This window comes from Jaculus jaculus, chromosome 10, assembly GCF_020740685.1.
Source record: "Jaculus jaculus isolate mJacJac1 chromosome 10, mJacJac1.mat.Y.cur, whole genome shotgun sequence".
In the NCBI taxonomy this organism is placed as follows: domain Eukaryota; kingdom Metazoa; phylum Chordata; class Mammalia; order Rodentia; family Dipodidae; genus Jaculus; species Jaculus jaculus.
In genome coordinates, this window is record NC_059111.1 from 2528149 (window position 1) to 2549519 (window position 21371).

The 21371-nt window shown below is 41.0% G+C and overlaps 1 protein-coding gene across 2 annotated transcripts in view; it reads left to right on the top strand.

Moving 5' to 3' along the window:
- Positions 1 to 21371, top strand: part of Unc13c (unc-13 homolog C) — a 583772-nt gene that overhangs the window by 116411 nt on the left and 445990 nt on the right. Inside the window, exon 3 of one of the 2 annotated variants that reach the window (XM_045160688.1) lies at positions 16318 to 17492. The gene's annotated coding sequence lies outside the window, so the exon portion shown is untranslated. Of the gene's footprint in view, positions 1 to 16238; positions 17493 to 21371 lie in introns of those variants that run through there. The other variant, XM_045160689.1, reaches the window with a different exon arrangement.

Here is a 21371-nt window from a genome sequence, read left to right on the forward strand (position 1 = left end):
CAGGCTACATATACTTTTAAAGATCAAACAGGATGAAATAAGAAATATAAAATTATAAAAGACAGGGTTAATACGAGACATTTTTTTTACTATCATATGTTTGTTATTCTGTTTGGAGAGAAAGGAAATAGGAAATAAGAAAACATAAGTCTGCTCCAGCCAAAATCATGTGTGTAACTAGAGCAGTTTATGTTTGGCCAAACAGCAATCATATTGACAAGGCTTTTGACTTAGGTATTCTCAGAGTCCTCTACGGGACTTTGGGGCCATTATGGTGTAGGGATGGTGGCTCTATCATACAGGGATGAACAATCAAAGCTGGCTGGAGACCACCTAAGTGCCTAAGCACAATACCATGCCAGCAGCTTCCTCATCCCAGCGCTTCCTTGGGCTGGCCATTGTAACTAGATTGCATGCAGTTAAGAATCTTGGAGCAGTCGGTTGTTCCCATAGCAAGCACACAATTTCAAAATGGAGACAGGATGCCAGGTGCTCAGAGAAAAAAGCAGATGGGTACTATCTTGATTGAAACTGTTTCCGTAGCCTATGACAATGTCTGGTGGATTTTATCTACATGACAGTGGGGACAAGAAGAATAGGTGTTGATAAGGACATTACTGAGATGATGGAGTTTGCATGTTAAAGTGTATGTGTTGGCATTTTGAAAAAATAGAAGTATGTGGATTGGATAAAATTGGAGGCTCTAATGTTAAGAAGCTTTTTAACTTTTTTTAGATGATCTCTTTTCAGAATAACTGTACAGAATATTTGGGATAGGTTTTGGTTGTTTTTTTTTTTCTTTTTGCTGTGTGTGCATACATATTTCTCTCTTCTTTGTGTGTGTGTGTTTGTGTGTGTGTGTCTGTGTGTGTTTGCATGTGATAGTGTCTATGTGAAGCTCATAGGACAGCTTTCAGGTTGCCTAGCCTTTCTACCTTCCCTAAGGCAGGATTTCTCTATGTCTTTCTCTGATGTTGTTCTTTGATGCACTTGCTGTGAGATTTCAGGAAATATGTCTGTCTTCTGTCTACCATCTTACCGTTAGCCTATCACAGCTTCTAGCTTTTTATGTGTGGCCTGGGGTGTGAACTCAGTTAGCACAGTTTGAGTAGCAAGCACTTTCTCCAATTATTCATATCCCCAGCCCCTTCTTACTTTCAATAAGAGAGAGCTCACACTCTAGGGGAAGGTAGAAAGCATGGGAGCTGATGACCCAACTAGCTGATGAAGAGACCAAGGTCCTGACCTCGCTGGTCTGTCTTGGGATGGTAGAGTAAAGATGAGGCCCAGGGTCTCTGACTCTATCCCAGGCCCCTGTTGTCTGGCTGTGCCTCCTGGGTTGTACCCTTCCTTGCTGTGTGGGCATATTAGCTGAGCTTCCACTTGCATCTTCTAGAGTGTTCAGTCTTCTAAGTCTCCAGGTGTTATACAGAGTTTTCAGGGCTCAGACACTTTCTAAGGTTGATAATTTATTGTTTGCAGCGTTCCTTGGCAGATTTGATGGTATTGTTTTGTGTATTAAGTTACACAACAGAAAACAGAAGCAAGATCCAATATTTAATTTGGAAACTCAATGTGATATAGATGATCCATGTTAAACAGAATAAATTTTATGGCCTAATTTTTCATAAAGTGACTTCCTATTTACATTTTTTCCATGGACTTTATTATAACATTAGAACTGTGTACACTGTAATAAAAGTAAATGGAAGAAACAAATCTTTACAAATTATATTTTAGAAAGAAAACCTTGTGACATTTTAATAAATGTAGCAAAGTGGCTAGAAGGCAACATTTGGGACTCCCTAGGTAAGTGTTATTTCTCTCATTAAAAAAAAAAAATACAGCTAATACTTGAGATCATCCTGACTGGCATCCTACCAGTACTTGGCAAGTACATGACCCCCAAGCACATTTTCTGTTCCCCTGCTTTATACAGGGACCAAAGGCTCATTTCCACTTAGGTACACTCCTTTCTGCAGATAATTCACATCTTAAGTCTTAATCCTTTCTTTATCCATATAAAGTGCTAATTCTCTCTGAGAGGGTTGTGTGAACTATATCTGACCCTCTAGTAGACTATTGAAGGACAGAGCCCACCATGAAATGTCTTTCCTCTGAACAGTTCCTCGGGTTTTACAGAATCTCGGGAATGGAAGCAGAGCATGCCATTCTTTGAGAGACTGTAAAGATCCTTTCTCTTGCTTGAAGGTTAGCTCATCTCTTAAGGCCACTAGGATTCTACTCAATGAAAGGCTTTTGAAACAGAAGTTCCAAGAACTTTATCTTCAAATGCACTCTTAACAACAATACAACCTCTATTGTGGAATTACTATGTTTTTGTTAGCAGCACTTTGGAGATGCTGTGCCCAATTGTGGAGAACAAGTTTGCATCAAAAGGTACAGCATACAGTTTGGGCTTGACATCTCTCAGCCTTCAATTCCCTAGCAGTAAAGGTAAAGAAAAAGCAAGGCAGTTGGCAGTCTATTAAGTTTATCAGTGTACGCTGGCACCTGGTATAGAAGGTTGTTTGTCGTCTGTTGATATTACTGCTCTAGCAAAACAGGCACCCATGAAAAATCTTGTCACTAGTTTCCCACTTGCCATTCATGGGTGATATCCACCTTCCTCACGTGCCAGCCTCCGTTTTCCCCTGGTGCTGTATGTGAGGAATCTGCAATCCAGGCTCAATGCCACAAATTTGGGGAGCGAGGAGCATGGAAATGAAAAACCTCATCAATACAGTTTATTCTGTTTTCTTGAATGGTTTTTGTTCATTTTTGGTTTGGTTTCCAAGCATTAGGGGTTACTGGGCTAGTGAGCTGTTAGTTGTTTGTAAAAGGATAATTCTTCCTTATCTCCCTACATAATTGCTGAAGTTTGGCACTGTGTACTATAAGATGGCTTACATCCTGTCTAATCTCTGACCTTGATGACAACAATAATGCAAGATCCCATCTTGTCTTGTCTTTAAATGTTAGTCTTTCCTTGTTCCTTGGTAATATTGAATAATGCTCAGCATTTTTCTGGCATAACGAATATCATTGTTCCACGCTGACAAATGTGGTGAGGACATCAGACAGATAAATGCACATCTAGGACAAATAGCACCGATGTTGTGCATGTTTATGTATATGTTTGTGTGTGCATTCATGAGTGGGCAGCGTGTGCATACCTGCGGAGGTCACAGAAGGGCCTCAGGTCTTGTTCCTCACACACCATCCACCTTTACTGACAAAGGGTCTCAAATGGCTTCGAGCTTATCACGAAAGCTACACTGGGTGTCCTCAGGAAACCTGCATCTACGGGACTGTACTTTGCCTTCTTCTGTGTGGGTTCTGGTTATTGAATTCAAGTTTCCTGCTTACACAGCAAGAGCTTCACCAGCCGAGCTACCTCCCCAGCCCCAAGCAGCACAGATCTACTGAAACTACTTTGCCTATAATTTTCATATCTTGCTATTTCAATATACTGGTAATGTGTAAATGATATGTGCATATGTTCCTTTTCTCATGTTAAGTTCTGTGATTTCTTGGAAGTCAATTTGAAATTATTTGGAAGTATGCTTTTGAATGTGTGTTTCATTTATCCAGACTCACCATTTCTTGCAGGGCACATGTGTGGTTGTGTATCATGTCAAGGGAGAAATATGAGTCCTTTAGCTCCTGGAGGAAACCATAGCAAATACTGACAGTTATCTATCTCAAAAAGTGAATGACCCCATAAGCCGCTTCCTCCTTTCATTGGTACGGCAGGTGGTGGGCTGCAACTGGCTGCAGAGGGGGTACTGGACCATTAGAGGGAAGAGTGGAATAGACTGGAGCCAATGTCAAGATCTTAGTGCTTTCTTTTTTCTTCTGACCTAAAATGGAATTGCAGGGGTGAGTCTCTGCTTAAATTAATTCCTTCCTCTGCCCTCAGCATAGCTAGCTGAGGAGAGTAACTAATCCACGCTCATCTGACATCCCTTGTAATGATGAAACCCCAGCTTTTTAGAAATCCAGGGAGCTAGTGATGCCCACCTGAAGGAAACTGTAATAGAATATGTTCATGTCATTTTATTTAATTTTTCTAACATGTCTTGGAGGGATGAAAAAGTTTTATTTTCTAATGTGTAAAATATGGGTTACATTCCATAAGCCTACACTAGGGTTTAGGCCTTAAAGAGTATGCTTCTAGGTGTGTTTATTTACTTTACACCTAAAATTGTTCATATGTGTCATGTATAGCAGGTTGTTGTACAGGAAATCTATGTACTTCATACCCATAGTTTCCTATCCCTGAATTCAAACAACCACATTTACAAACACTTGGGGAAACAAGGGCAATTTTATATATTTTGGGGTGAAATACCTTTCACCTATGCTGAATATGTACAGACATTTGTCTTGTAATTATTCCACAAACAATATGGATAGCAGTAATTCTTAAAGAATTTGCATTCAGTGAGGTATTATAAGCAGCCTTGAGTTGATTTCAGTTCACATGAGGATGTGCATAGGTTATAGGAAGCACCATGTGTCATTTTCTCTAAGAGATATGAGAAACCACAGGTGTTAGTGTCCTGGGTCCAATCCCCTTGTCACCATATTCTCAGGGATTGACTTTATATGCACATTGTGCAAGGTCAGACCATACTCACTACCTTATATGTTATCAATCTCCTTATGACGACATATAATATACAATCGCCATGTTTTGTCAAGAACAATATATATTCTTCATTATGGCTATACAGCTGTGGAACAGAACTCTTGAAGTTTTCTCTTATAACAGCAAATTTGTATTCTGTGACCCCCAAACTCCCTCCCTTCCATGAACAATATTCCCAGCCTCTGGCCATCACCATTCAATTCTGCTCACTAATGGTGTGATTATAACTCTTTTAGATTCTGCATCTGAGTAAGATCTCACACTCTTTCTGTACATGGTTTATTTCATTTAACAAATTACTATGTTCAGATTGATGCGTCGATTGACAGAATTTCATCCCAAAGCACAAATTAGATGTGCCAGCAGGGGGCGAGCATACACCATGACAAAAGTTCAGACTCACACTATAGCTTTTGTTGAACCAACACACTTTGACCCAATAGGGCTTTAATTTAAAAGTTCTCAAACGTATAATTACATAGTTCATCTGTCATAAGAAGACCCTCAGTTGTCAGCTTCACAGTTTGCCAATATTACACACTTCTGTTGTGAAAATCCTTTCAAATTAAGGAAGACAACCTAACCTAAAGCCATGTGTGAAGTTTAGAACTAAATCAAACTTTGTCAGGCTCTAATTCCTGGGAGAAATGTGAGAGGAAACAAATGTCTTGATCCATCTGAGGTCCAGTTTATTCCTTAGTGAGGTGGGTATGGAAAGGGTCCCTGCCTCACTGTATTTTAGTGATACCTTATAAGATGGCATGTGCCAGGAAAGATTCTTTATGGATCTGCTGATAGACACTGAGGAAACTTAAAAACTCATCAGATCACATAATAATAATAATAATAATAATAATAATAATAATAATAAAAAAAACAGGCTGTTGAGAGCTCAACACTAAAGAAGTTATCTATTGTGCCCTGTAAGGTTCCAGTGACAGTGCAGAAAAGGAGGTAGAAAGAATGTAAGAGCCACAGGGTGCGAAGGTTTTGGAGTATTGTCCTCCTGTGATAGACCAACTGGTATATTCATGACCCAACAATGGTCACCAGTGCCTGTAGTACCTATGATAATGTTTACAAGGATGCTTCTCTTTTTTGCTGGAGTCACTGTACCTGGTTTGTTTCCCTAAACCCCAAGGGCTTTGAAGAGGTAATATTTTAAATTTAAAAATTAGAGTTAGGCCCAACACTGTATTTTATAGCTGTGTGTACAGAGGGACCCCTCTAGATATCTATGAAAGGTATACTAAGAAAACAACCTTTTTTTTTTCAAATACTTAATGAACAGCCCATATTCATGTGCTCTTTTGCCACTAAAAATGAACTCCAGACACATTCTCCACCTGACTTGATGTGTGTATTGGAACATCAAACCCAGGCCAGCAGGCTTTGCTTTGACCAGAGCCAATCTCCCTAGCCATATGTATATATTCGCTAAGGATATGAAATGCATCTCACTAAGGTAAAGTAACTACAGCAATGCTCAGAGACTTCTAAGGCATCGAAACCCACATCTTAATGAAAGGCCTGAATACTATCTGAACCAGAAATCTATCACATTAAACAGGACTGTATTTTCATCATTAAAGGGGATATATGAGAAGCCATTCTTTAAAGAAATCCAAGTATTGTTTTAGAAATTGTATATTTGTTTGTTTTTGTTTGTTTGTTTGTTTGTTGAGGTAGGGTCTTGCTCTAGTCCAGGCTGACCTGGAATTCACTATGTAGTCTCAGAGTGGCCTCAAACTCATGGTGATCCTCCTACCTCTGCCTCCTGAGTGCTGGGATTAAAGGCGTGCCCCACCATGCCCAACTTGAAATTGTATCTTACCTACACAAAGGAGATTACACAGCAGCAGGACCATGTATGCCCTTTGGCACCTTGATGGCTGTGATAGCAGCTGCTGTAATGGGAGAGACCGCACACGGCTGCAGACATCTGTCAGGCGTTCACACACAAGTTCCATAAGACCCTTCCTGAGTTATCATGTCTGAGTAGAGGTGGCCCTTTGCACTCTACTCTCCCCTGTGGTAGAGAGAGATTTATCACCACAGCATAGCTGCCATAAAGTTGCTGTCACCAAGATTTGGGTATAGGAAACATGTTAAGTGTTACCCCACCCCTTGGTAAAAGCTGGCACAAAGCACCCAGCCAGAAACGGATCATAGAGGGACAGGGTTATTTCCAGCTTAATGGCTTCAAAGGGAAGTGTCAACATGGAGGGGAAAGCATGGCAGGGCAGGTCTGTGAGCACCACAGCTCCAGGGCAGCAGGGAGGAAAGGTAGAGCACAAGCTGAGCGCAGCCAGCTGGGGAGGGCTGAAACACCCCTTCGTCCCCCACTGACCCACCTCCTCCAGTGAGGCCCCACCTCCCACAGGCTCCACCAGCTGGGGCTTATTCACAAACATGGGGGCATGTTAAATTCAGACCAGCACAACCTCCAAACAGGACTCGCCATTGCTTAGAAATAGTCATCTCTGATCTTTTAAAGGCAGAGACAGCTTAGGTCAGGTAAGAAAAGAGTATTGTGCAAAAAAAAAAAAAAAAAATTGATGTTGATAACCTACACTTTCTTTGAGTATGTTAATGCGCCCCAGGTAATTGTTATCTACAAAGGCTTGAAAATCATTAGTGTATTACAGTCACAGGCAACACAACGCAAAAAGTTCCTTGACAGTGTCACCACCAGACACAGGATGACTCAAGGTGTTTGATTACATAAACTACAGACACAGAGAAAGTAGACAAGTTATTATAACAAACTGCCATGCGCCAACCTACAGACTTCTGTGGTGATCAAGCTATGACCAGTCACTTATCTATACCACTCTTCCTTTCTCCTCAGCTTGAAGTAGCTAAATTGAAGACGATTTCAACCACTGTTTCACCAGAAAATACTTCTGTATATATTCTAAAAATATTTTGGTCTGGAGAGATGGATCAGTGGATAAAACGCAGATCCCCAGAGCCCGCATAAAACCAGGCAGTCTAGTGAGCATCTATAATCTCAATGCACCTATGGTGAGGAGGGAGGCAGAGACAGGAGAATCCCCAGAAGCCTGCAGGCCACCTAGCTTGACAAACTCAGTGGTGGTGAGCAATGTGTGTCCTAAACAGAGAGGGTGGTAAGAACCTATACACAGGGTTTTCCTCTGACTTCCACGCATGTTTGGTGCCATGCATGCGCCTTCAACCCCTCTGCTCTCTCCCTCTCCTTCAAAGTCAGATTGGCATAAAAATTGTAAAAATAATTCTGAAGACATACAGACATTTTTTTCTTATAGCAACTTAATCATTTTGTCTCACTATCCAAAATTGGCTAAAGCCTGTCCTAGCATTGCTCATAATGTATTGAGGTTCCTTAGGCATGCAACATTCTCTCTCACAAAATATAATTCAATGCATTTGCTTTAGAGTTCAGAAAACTTTACCTAGATTATACTGTTACTATTTTTTTTCTTCTTTGGGGCTTTCTATCATAAATAAGTTAAATTTTCCTTGCCTATTTTCCATAGTTGTCATTTTATTATAAATTTTATATACTTCTTACATAACCCTTTTACTCACTTTACTTACATTTTTTCTAACGTAGTATCAGTTACTTTTATAAACTTCATCCTTTAATTTCTGTATTGATTCTTTTCTTATTTCTAATTCTTTTATGAATTCTATCATATTAGTTCTAATTTTGCTAATTATAAATATTCTATTTCCTTCCATCTTATTTATTAAGGTTTAAATTCTTATCTGAAATAGTAGATTTTTTGTATTTGATCAGTGAGCTTATTTTTATGCTGTCTTCATTTTTCTGGTGAGATGTTATTGAATATCCTCATGTGTATTTCTGTTATTATTATCATATGGTATTTGAAAAAGTTCCTTTTCTATTCCTCAATTTTTTATACATTAACTTTCTGCAAATCACTGTGAGCTGAACAATGCAGTTGCTGTTCTCAAATGGCCATCCTGTTCCTTTCTTGTTATTTTTCATTTATTCTGGAGCATGTATGATGTGTTTGCTTTTGTGATCACATGTGTATGTGTGTGACTTTGCATGCAAATATGTGCAGAGGTCAGAGGTCAACATCAGATGCCTTTATCAGTTGCCCTCCAGTGCTTTTACAGATAGAGTTACTTGCTGAACCTCTAGCTCACTGATAAGCCTAGCTAGCCAGCAGGACCTGGGGATCCTCCCGCCTCTGCTCCCTAGCATGGGAGACGCAGACACACAGTGTTGTGCCCTGCTTTTATGTCTCTGGGAATCTGAACCCAGGTCCTCATGCTTTGTGCAGCAAGCACTCTACCCACTGAGACCTTCTCTACCTTGACATCCTGGTTCTTAGGGGGTATGCTTCTCTCCTTTGGGGTTAGCCTGTTCTCAAGCTTTTGCATTCCTTGTTTCTTTGAGTCTGTCTGTAAAAGTGGGTCCTATGTATGCACTCATATCTGCTCCTTGCATTTTGGGTTCATTGACAAGACATCTTGTCAACATTTTATGTGCAATCTGTGGGTAGTTTGTTTTGCTGTCTTAGCTTCAAGGTGCTTTCTTGTGTTCCTCTGTGACCACTCTCCATGCAGTGGGGGTGGGGCAGAGATGAGGGAGAGGCCACAGGCACCCAGCTTGTTTGCTTGAATGAACCATGCATCTTTCTTGGATATTACTGACTATATTTGGCCAAGACAATTTGTTGACTTTGGTTTGGTGGTTTTATGTAGATAGGAAAATATGCATTATTTAAAAAAAATCGCTATAGATCCTTTAAAGCTTTTGTTTTCAAAGTGTAGATTCATTCTTTTGTGACTTCAATATGTTAGAACCTTTTATACATTTAACTTGGCAAACCTGTTGAAAACTGATTACTGTAACCGGAACTAAATCTACACTTTCATTCAGTGCTCAGTGGAGAAATTTCTGATGGAAAAATGGTATTTTTCTCATGGCATTAGAGACCAGAGTCTGGATACTATGGAAGAAGCCACACACTCTAAATACCAGATTGTAATGGAGAGAAGAAATGGAATCTGTCCTATGCTGAATTACAGATGCTCATTTCCATGGGCAACTCCAGGGACTTTAGATTGCTCCTGAGAGAACTGGTTCCTAAGTGAATTTCAAAATTTAACTGACAGTTGCCTGTTGGAAAACAAGATAACAGTAAGACCAACAGAAGCATGGAATAATAGAGCACTTGGTAGGGTGAGGGTGACCCCAGTGAAAGTGGGCAGATACACCCTGAACAGTCACAGAGGACAGAGTCTTGGTGCACTTAGTGCAACTCCATAGGAAGCACTTTAATAATCAAAGCCTATTAACTAGCAACAGCTCCTGGAAGCCATGCCTATCAAGACATGCTACAAAGAGCGTTTCAAAATCTCTTAAAGCCCCATAGTAAGAAACAAAAGGTGGAGGCCTGAAGACCATGAGTCCCATCATGGTTTTGCAAGCTCATTAAGTTTTGCATGAAATTTTCTTTAAGACTTGCAAGGACTTAAAGGAGTTTCCAGATTTTTGCCCTATTTTGAGAAGAGATTCAATTGGTGATCCTATAATTATGCAGCTGTTTTGTTAAAAAGGCAGCGTCTCTTGGGCTGGAGAGATGGCTTAGTGGTTAAGCGCTTGCCTGTGAAGCCTAAGGACCCCGGTTCGAGGCTCAGTTCCCCAGGTCCCACGTTAGCCAGATGCACAAGGGGGCGCATGCATCTGGAGTTTGTTTGCAGAGGCTGGAAGCCCTGGTGGGCCCATTCTCTCTCTCTCCCTCTATCTGTCTTTCTCTCTGTGTCTGTCACTCTCAAATAAATAAATAAATAAATAAAATTTTTTTTTTAAAAAAAGGCAGCGTCTCTGCCGTTTCCCTTTTGGTCTATACTTTCTACCACATTCACCTGTCTTTCATTGTCATGACTTTTTGACCACTGAAGTGGCTGTGTTTGCAGTCTGTGTCCTATAGGATAGGATTGTCTTCCAAACATCTGTGCTGAGTTTGTACCCCAGAATCTCTGGAGCCCCACTGATGGCAGAGAGACCATCAAGGAGTCATCCCAATTAGAGATTAGAAATGCCCTTGAAAGAGAAGAAAGCTTGGACAGAGAGGACTTGAGAAAAATGAGGCACCTCTAGGCAGCTGTGGGTCATGATTGTATGATACTAAAGGTGGAGACAGTTTCAGCATTTTTCTCTCCACATCAGGCAGGAACTGGAAAAACTATTTCTGAGTGTAAACCCCACAGAATAGCCCTTCCTTCCTTACTGTCTTAATTATTTTATAAGTTCTGTTTAGTAGTGTTACATACATGTGATTGTGAAAAAAGTCTTACAAAGTGTTGAGAAAAGTAAATATGCTTATGAAAAAGAATGGACCTGAACCCTTACTTTACACCACACGCAAAACCCAACTCAAATGGATTGCAAGACTGGAGAGATGGTTTAGCACTTAAGGCACATGCCTGCACGGCCTAAGGACCCATATTTGATTCCCCAAGACCCATGTAAGCCAGATGCACTTGGCGGCACACATGTCTGGAGTTTGTTTACAGTGGCTGGAGGTCCTGGGGTACCCATTCTATCTGGCTCTCTCTTCAATAAGTACATAAATACATAAAATATTTTAAAAGTGGATTAAGGACTTAAATGCACAATGTGAAATGAGACCTAAATGTAAATATGTAATATGAAGTAGAATTCATGAAAAAAAAAATACGAGTAAAGACACTAAATTTGGCAGTAATTTTTTGGAAATGACATTAAACAGAATCATAAATTTATAAGTGAGACATGAAATTTATAAGCTCCTGTATAAGTGAGTAATCAACAAAGTGAATAATTAATATAAGACTGGGTGGATGTGTTGCATGAGGGAGTCTTTTTAATATAAGATTGTTGTTAGTGTTATATTGGAAACAATATTCATTGATAACCATTCTAACTTTTCATATTTGATTTTATTGATGTATAGTATATAAGGCATTGGGCTCAATTGACATTCTCATGCATGCATACAATGTTATTTGACTAATGTAGCCACTTTTCATTTTTGGTAGGAGGATCTTGACTGCTTCAAAGAGTATGTCCTTGATTTTCCTCACATCTTGTCTACATCCAGAGTAGTTATTGTTTAAGCTCACTAGCAAGGACTTAAGTATAATGCAGACTGATAACCAGACCCAGGACAGTTAAAATCTCTCATGCCAAGTAGGTGAAAGACATTTATGCACAAGCTTTGGGTCTGTGCAGTGTGTGTGTCCAGCAGTAACGGTTGCCCCAGTCTTTACACAGCTCTCTGGAAACAATCCTCACCATTCTAGGAGTTTCCAGAACCTATTCATTAGCTGAAATGGGTATGGAACATTGATTACAATTGTACTCTTTACCTGCACTAGAAAGGAAGGTCACCACACGCGAAGAAGAGAGGAAAACCTAAGTGTCACTTAGTTGTCATTATGTAGGTATTTTGTCTGAGACATTTATGTCTTCTCATATTGGACAAGAAAGCCCAATTTTTATGGGAGTTTTATGGTCAAGTGTGTAAGATGTCTATTGGGCACAGACATTTGGTGAGCAAATATAAAATCATTAAAATGATATATCCTATTTTTATCAAAGGAAATAGAAATTTATACTTGAAAAACCTGTGAAGACTAAGAAAAGAAGAAAAAGAGCACATCTATTGGGACTGAGCAGATGGCTCAGTGGTTTAAAAATGCTTGTTGCACAAGCAAGGGGACCTGAGTCCAATCTCCCTGTCCCACACCCATATAGAAACCCCAGGCATGGCTGGTCACGTGCCTGTGACCCCGGTGCTGAGAGGGGTGGAGGAAGAAAGATTGCTGGAACTCACTACTGATCAGCTTGTGTGACCAAAAAAACCAGGAAGCTTCAAGTTTCATTAGAGATCCTGTCTCTGGGAAAAAAGACAAGAGAGCAATATAGGACACACAATCTGGGATTTAGTTCTCCAGTACCTACGTAAAGCTAGCTGCACAAACTGCTGTGTGCTTTGGAGTTTGTTTGCAGCTATAAGAGGCCCTGGTATGCCATTCCCTTCCTCTTTCTTTTTCTTTGCATGCAATGGACCAATAAAATGTATTTCAAAAAGGACACACAAAATCTACCTCGGGCTTCTGCAAGAGTGAGCACATGACACGCACATAAGCATACGTGCTCACCACATACATATACCACACGGACACAAGCACACATGCACACTCACACATACACACACATACACATCTGCACACATAAGCATACACACACACCACATATATCACACAGACATGTGTGCATGTCACACATACATGCAGACACCAATAAAGGAACATAAATGTTGGGAACATAGTACATTCAAACACAGGATTCCAAGGCTAAGGAAAAATTAACCAACAGTATAACAGCATACAGGTGGAGTCTAGCAGAGTTATGAATTAATGACACACTATCTGATATTCTAAGATTAACTCATATTAGTACTTGTTAACTCGGTTACCTAACATGCCATCATCACAAATAGAAGGCAAATTAGTCATAATGGGAAATAATGACAAATATATTTGGCCAGAATGTTGACACCTTAATTACTATTAGCTAATAATTATTGATTACACACATCTTAACATAGCTATGACTTTTAAAATCATCTTTTTTATTTACTTACTTATTGAAATAGGGAGAGAGAGAAAGAGAGAATGGGCACGCCAGGGCCTTCAGCCACTGCAAACAAATTCTAGACCCATGCTCCCCTTTGTGCATCTGGCTAATGTGGGTGCTGGGGAATAGAACTTGGTTCCTTTGGTTTTGTAGGCAAACTCTTTAACCTCTAAGCCATCCTTCCAGCCCTGACTTTTTAAATCATCTTCTTGCAGTTATCAGCACACATACAAATAGGATGTTTTATACTTATTTTACTTATGCCTTAAAGTAACTAAGCTTGGGCAGGTTAAAAAATGTAATTTAAGTCAGAAAGATATTATTTGCTAGATCAAAAGTTGAGAAGCAAGTATCCTCATTCCAGAGTCTGCCCTCCCAAATGTTGTGCTGTGTCACTCAACCATGTTCTCCCAAATCAACAAAAGTCAAATGGATAAGAGAATCGCATTTCTTTTTGCTTAGTATCACACAAATATTGTGCCTCTTCAGAACTTAGGCCATTTCCAAGCACCTAGTGCTTGCAGGAATGCACTCCTGCACTAACGTCACACAGAAATGGAGTGACAGCAGACGCCGTCACACCAAAAGACATCCAGCTTCTAGTGACCACTACCCAGTGTCCAACAGTGCCACCTAGGCAGAAATCTAGCAGTGTCTGCTTGGATCATTTTGCTCTCTTTAGTTCTTAATTTATAAAACTTACAAATTGTGACATTTATAATAACATTATCTTTGAAGTGGGACAAATTTTGGGGTAAAAATTAAGTGTCTTGGCTGGGTAGATGGCTTCATGGGTCAGAGGGCTTACCGTGCTAGCATGAAGGCCTGAGTTCAGTCCCCAACACCCCTGTATAAAGCCAGCCATCATCACACACATCTGTGGCACCAGCACAGAGAGAGGTAGAGACAGGGGAATTTTGGGTGCTCATTGGTAGCCAGTCTAACAGAAAAATGTAAGTTCCATGTTTGATGAGAGACTGTCTCCAGGAAATAAGGCAGAAGAGAAATGGTCAGAAAACATCCAAAGACTTCCCCTGGCCTCACACATATACATGTGGGGTGCTCATACCTGCCCACACACATGTATACCATGTACATAGTTTTCTTTAAAAGAAATTAAATTCTTGATTTTGATCCCAGTTTCTAGCATGTTCAAGTTCTATATAATCAGACATGCCAAACAACCTTTCTGAATGTTCCTTTATTGTAGTGTGTGAAAAGTGATGTTTTACAGGTTCTGAAAGTTAAATGTCAAATAAGATACCCACAATAGCTCTTGCAGGCATTCTGGACTTCAGATGTTATTCACATATTTCCTTCTCCAAAACCATAACACACATTACTGCTGGAATATGAAGCTTTCAAGCATTGTTCACACATTTGCTTCCCTTTCCTAAAACCCTAAACAAGGCAGACTGCTTAGCTCACTGTGTATCTCAAGCAATGGATATGCCGCCTTACAGGAGCTATTCATCCTGGCACCATTGATGGAAGATTTGACTTCTTATATTTGAAGCAGTGAAAATTTGAGTAAGTTTTGGGTCATCTACCTAGAGATTAGGAAGTGTGTAAATGAAAATTACTCATCTCCTGTCTTGTGGTGTTTAATGTTACTTCTCCAAGGGTTTGACAAGCTCTTAGCAGAAATGGGCTGAGTGTTTTTATAAGAACATGAAGGACCTGAACTGAGGGCTGTCCTCATATTCCGAGCAGTCACACAGCAGGTGAACATTGTCCATCAAAACCCAAAGAAGTTCCCTTAGGGATTTTAGTATCCCCCCAGACCAATAAAGTCAGGAAGCTCTGTCACTCATTCCTCAAGTGAGGTATTTTATTAGCAGCCTGTGTCCCTCAGACATATGATACGTGCCACTTTTGGAGATACAATTTTCATTTTGAAATATATGTCCAGCCCCCTGACCATTAGAGCAGTGAAGTGCATCCACGCCAGCCCTGCAGCATTCCTGGACCACTGTTCCTCCAGCCACCAAGCACTGGCAACTGCTACCCAGTGCTGGTGATGGCAGGGCTTGAATTACAGCCATGTTTCCGGTGCCCTTGAGTGCACTGCATGCTCATTCTGTAGTCCACGTGTGGCTGGGTCATCTTCTTACATTTCTTTCTATAAAGTTAATAACATTATGTCACAATTACTCTCTTTGTCTCTCTCAACATGCACACACACACACACACACACACACACACAGCATAGACCTGTGTTCCTTCCTCCATGTATGGAAGACATTCTTCAAAACAATGTGCATTATAGCTTGGGTGTCAGTGCATTAAAAAGTCAGATTTGTCTGATATTTTTCCTATTACATTCTCTTAGAATTATGTCCTTCAGGTAGTCCCACATCCTTAAGGCCAATGGCAGCAGAGCTGTGTCCTGCCTGCCTCTCTAGGGTGCACTGAAAGCAGGAATCACAGCACCCCAGTGTTGCCCTGATGTGATTCATTAGACCTCAAGCAGCTGCTCACCTCCATTAAGAGTCACTTAAGCAGCAGGTTGGGGAAGCTGGGCTGCTGTGATCTCATGGTGAGGCTGAGAGAAGAAGAGAGGGCTCAGCAGAAGAGAAATGGTCATATTATGTCAAATTTGGGAAGGATTTTATTTTTCAGAGAACATAGTTATTATTTATTGATTGTTGTATATGATAGGTGGAATGATTTTTGTTATAAGTTTTGTTTGACAAAGTTTTGAGGCTCCACTGTTCATGCATAAGAAGGATCAGTTACAAAGCAGATACAGCCATCACTATTCTTACATGGGCTGACAAAGCGACACACACACACACACACACACACACACACACACACACACACACTTCTTACACTGTTCAGTCTCAGTTCCGGCTGCAGGAAACTCTCCTTCTCTTCTCCATAAAGCAAAAAGGGAATAATGCGGCTCAGCCAGCACAGCAGATGCAGCCCAGAGCCCACAAATGATTCTAGGATTTGAGCCTCTTTAAGGTTCTATTTTAAGATTCAGTGCTTTTTATATTTGTTTCAACAGGAGCGTTAGAGGACTGGAAAACTCTGCTTAATTGCTAGAGAGGAGGAGCGGCCCCTCCCCCACCCTGTGCTCAGGCAAGCTGAAAAGGAGAGCCCATGCGATTCCCAGACACATCCTTAAAAACTGCATCAACTGGAACGGAGTGATTCCTGAAAGAAGAGAGAACCTCGAAAACGCCCAGTGCTTCCATTGTTTCCTGCTTTGATGTGTGTGTGCTTAATTCTAATTATTAAGGAATAACCTTCCAATCCACAGCCACTGAAACAAAAACAACAGCAACAGTGATAATAATAACAATAATGGTGCCATTTGGGATGAGATGTCAGTATCTCCTCCCTCTGAGAGGAAGGTTACTATAACCTGCCCCTTGCTGTCTGCCAGGCTGGGAATCACAACTGTGGGAGGTCTACTTTTCATCACCCCAGTGCAGACAGCTGCATCTGAAACAGGAATTACGGAATAATCCTCCTTGTTCTGCTAGCACAAGTCACAGAACTGGTCCTAGGACGGTCACCTGGGTCATCCTCCAATGATCCAGGGAAGAGCAGGCATCCACTCCTGCCTTTCCCAGCGGTAGGCTATGACCCGAGCAGTCTGTTGTCACTGAGGTGGTGACGGCCGCACCTGGCAGCGCCACGGAGCACCTCCTGTGAGCCGCTCAGCTGAGGCTCCTTGCAGCTGGCAGCAGCGGGCTGAGAGCACGGGAGCTCACAGGGTCGCTGCTGCATTGAGAGGAGCCGGCCCTGCAGAGCCGAAGGAAGTTCCCGGGGCGAACTCTGCCGCCTCGCTGCTGCTCACCACCATCGGATCTTACAGGAGCCTGGGCGCCTGTCAGCAAGAGAGAGGATCCCATTTTGCTTTCTTAGTGAAAAGGGATGAGAAATGAGCTGCCAGAGAGATCTGGCAATGCGAAGAGTGAAAGGCAGATTCCTGCCAGCAGCTAAGTTGTAAAATTGCTTTGGAGGCTCCTTGGGAGGAGCAGGATCCAGTTGACAAGAGAAGAACAGACAGCCGCCCGGAAGGAGTCGCTGGTCGCAGCCCCTGCTCCAGTTCCAACTATCTGTGGCTGGATAACGGAGAGGAGACTAGAGGCGTAACTGCAAGGGGGATTCCTGGAAGGAGGAGAGGAACAACCCAGCTGGCGTGCACTTTTTTTTTTAAGGAGAACCCCTCAGGTACGTTTTCTTTCTCCTGTCTATGCACTGCCTCATCCCATCCACAGGCAATTTTGCGTCTGTCTTGTATTCTTGACTCTTTTTCTCTGCACTTAGCGTCATGACCCTGGGATTCACTTAACATAGTAGATGCATGGGGAAGAGCTTACCCTCCTGTACTTACAATATACACGATTTTACTGGGGGGCGGGGGCACAGGCTTCTTAATCTTTGCTTTTATATTGAACGCAGAATAATAAGTATTTTCTGAGTTTCTAGTCAACTTTCAGGGGGAATATCTGCATAAGGACAAACACGGTTGATATCAAACCCAGGGTGCTCCCTGGTCCCTTAGGGCTTTGGGGTGAAATCCAAGAGTCAAGCGGAGAGGAAAAGTTGAGGGTTTCTAGGAAAGAGTTAAAAGCCGAGATGCCATAGACTAGTATCGTGTCACCCAGAAATTTTTCCAGCTCTGCTCCAGTCCAGCATCATGGCTCTGCACATCTAGAAGATGAGGAACCTGGAGACTCACTTCTAAGAGACGCACCGCTGAGACCCTGTGCCTGGCTCTCTTTTACAACTGTTCTGTGGTGCAGAAGGAAGCAGTAGTCTAAAATAAATCCTTTCCATCCAGCAGCCCGAGTGAGCCCTAACTTCTGCAGTTACATCATCACCAGACTCGCATAATAAAGAGAGGGATACGGCAACTATAGAACCAAGCTCCAACAATGAGTTTTACCATGAATTTTCCCCATTGGGCTTGTACAGAGTGAACCAAAAGGGCTAGATGGGTGATATACAGGATAGATTTTCACAGACATCCTGCATGCTGGAGTGAATGGTCAATGACATTCTTTTAAGAATGTCATCTTTCACTCCTCAATATTTTATTTTCATAAAGATGGGTGAGGTTGTCAATAATATGCCAATGTATTAAAAGAGTATTTTATAGAGGAGGGCAAAAAAACAAGACAATGAAAACAGTTTACTGCATTTTTGTATAAATAAATTATTTTATAGATTTTCTTAATGCTTTATTAAACATTTATTACTCAAGCTTTAGTGCTGAATTTTAATTAATGCTGGTGATTTTCAAGTACGAATGGAATAGGAAAAATGGGTTATAAATTATCATTTGCATATATACTTTAAAGCGAGTTGTCACTTTTCTTAAATAGCAACAATAGCAACAACAACAAAAAATCCTGAAATCTCATTTTTGCCAAATGGCAGTGGTTCAGCACTGAGTTGGGCTATCCACCAAAATGAAGTAAGCAGTGGCTTTAAAATCCACATTACTCGGATCACAGCCCCACATACAACAAGTCAGTACAGGTGATGGAGCATAGGAGTGATAACAGATGGACAAGGTATGCAGCTGGGCCCTCAGTGGGCAGTGGAGACCAGTGTGTGTGTGTCCAGGGTTTGCACCTACTGTAGTGCAGCTTGCAGTATCTGTAGGTAGAAAACTTCACAAATGTTGCAGTGACAATTTTATAAAATCCTTTAAATGATTATTTTGAAAGTAATCAACAATATAAAATAACTTAAGTGAATATGTGGAATGAAGGGACCAGGAGAGTTGCCTTTTTAAACTACAAAAGTTGTCCCTTTTTCCAACTATAGTGGGATTTTTTTTTTTTTTTTGAGAGTTATTTAGGTAGCTTTGTGGTCTTGGGTTTGAGGGTGGATGAGAAGATAATGTTAGTTTCCTTTCTTGTCGTCAGACATTCACTGAAGAGATCAGGAGACTTGTCCCACACGCACATGCACTTGGATACATAGATGCTCTGGTAATACCTGAGTGATGTGTGTACTATTCACCATGTGCACCATTTCTCTTCCTAGAGACAATGATGCCTCCTGTGGTTACTCCTCTTGTGACATCCAGCAATGAGGTGCACTATACGTAGACACAGATTGCTTAAGGGTCCATGGATCACTGCAGGCACATGGGAGTGGGGGGTTTCCTCTTTGAAAGAACATATGTGCGTGGTGGTCATGATGGTGGGGTCAGTGGAATTAGAATGCTTAATCTCTGTTCCTTTAGGGCAAAACTGTGTCTTTGAGTATCAGCACACTGCTGTATGGTCACATTTGCCCACTGCTCCATGCACTCTCATTTCTGCTAAATGCAATAGAGAAGCCCTATATGATCTCTTGGGGACATTGTCCTGCCTGTGCTGGGTCTTCTAGCTTTAACGCCATCAGCTTTGGTCATGCATTCTGTTCACCCCATAACATTTGTTGCACAGGGACTTTTTCCAGAAGTTTTGAAGATATTGGCATCACCTGAGATTCCTGATTTTCAATTAGAAATTTTAGTAATTTTAAATACGTGCTGAATTTATTTCTAAATTAAACGTTTACAGATAGTAAGCTGTCATCTAACTATTATGGCTTACACCTGATATCAGTTTACTTGGTGATGTACATTTAAGTCAGTATCACCCGAGCAATTACCACACATTCAAAGGATTAAATCAGTGCCTTTCTATTATTGTTGCAAATCATTTCTGGACCTCCAGTTATCTGTGTTTGCATTAAAAAGCTCCAATTCCTTTCCACCTCGATGAAAAGAGGACTTCTTTTCATTTATTAAGAAGTATGGACACATCATGTGTTGGTACGATCATTTCCCTCCTCCTGTCGCCATCCCCCTGAGGGCACTCCTCAGTGGGATTGCTGGTGTTCATTTCTCTCAGTCAGTGGCTCTTAAGCATGTGCAGGAATGAATACCTAGCTCTCAAAACTCCACTGGGGTGATGGATGCCGCAGTGGCGTTTGCCTCACTTGTGGCCTTGTAGTAAGGGAGACAGGGAGGATGTTCTAACTGCTAGAACCAAAGTCTCTAAGAGGAAAAGTAAGCATCAGGAAGACACACAAAATCATTTGCCCTTCACTTTAAAACTGTTTGTGACCCAAGAGACATGCTTGTCTCCTACCTCTTGCATATTGTCTATTTTAGCCTCACATACAAAAGTTACTGTGGTCTTGATATAGACGAGAATTTATATTGCTCTTTCTATACAGGAAGTTAAATATTTTATAGGAATAAATACTGGGTAGTAAGATCATCTCAACATCATGAATTTTACTCAGGGTTTTAAAAGTATTTTTAAAAGCTAATCACATGACTCATTTACTTTCAAAGATTTTTCTTGTTCCCCTTAGGATTTTGCAGTCCTACCTTTGGCCTGTTTCTACACTAACATTGGCTCATATCCTGTATTCAGAGTAAAACATACTTTATTTATGAGCATTTTGGCTCTTGTGAATATGGGTGTAATATATCTGTGTGATAGAGAAAAGGTGTTTTGCATGAAAATATTTTGCTTCATGTGTTTTATAACTGGAAATAACATACCCTAGAAATAGCATTCCTAGATGAGAGAAAGAAGAGAAGAGGGAGAGAGGAAAGGAGAAGAGGAGGGGAGGGCAGAGGAAAGGAGGAGAGAAGATGAGAGAAGAGAAACAGAGCAATTAATTACTTACCTGTTGATCAGTGATGACTTTAGTATTTTGCATATGGAAAAAACTACTGACTTGGTGAAGTCACTGGGGAAGTTTTTAGGGGAAGAACTGGTGTCTGAGAGTGAGACCTATTGACATGGTCACAGCACACCTGGCAGGAGAACAGATAGCTGCGTTTTAAACCTTGCCATGGCTAAGCTGCATGTAATGGAAAAGAACAGATTAAAAGTGCTACTTATCAGTGAGAAATCTGGAGTTAAAGTGTCAATTGAGAGAAACCCAGAAAATTAATGCATACATTCCAGCAGGAGTCCAGTTCATTACAGGAGACTGGAATCTATAACAGTCATAAAGCCTGCCTCTTGCTGGCTGGGTAATCTTGGGGACATTGTTTTTCTTTCTAAATCTTGATTTTTTCATCTGTAA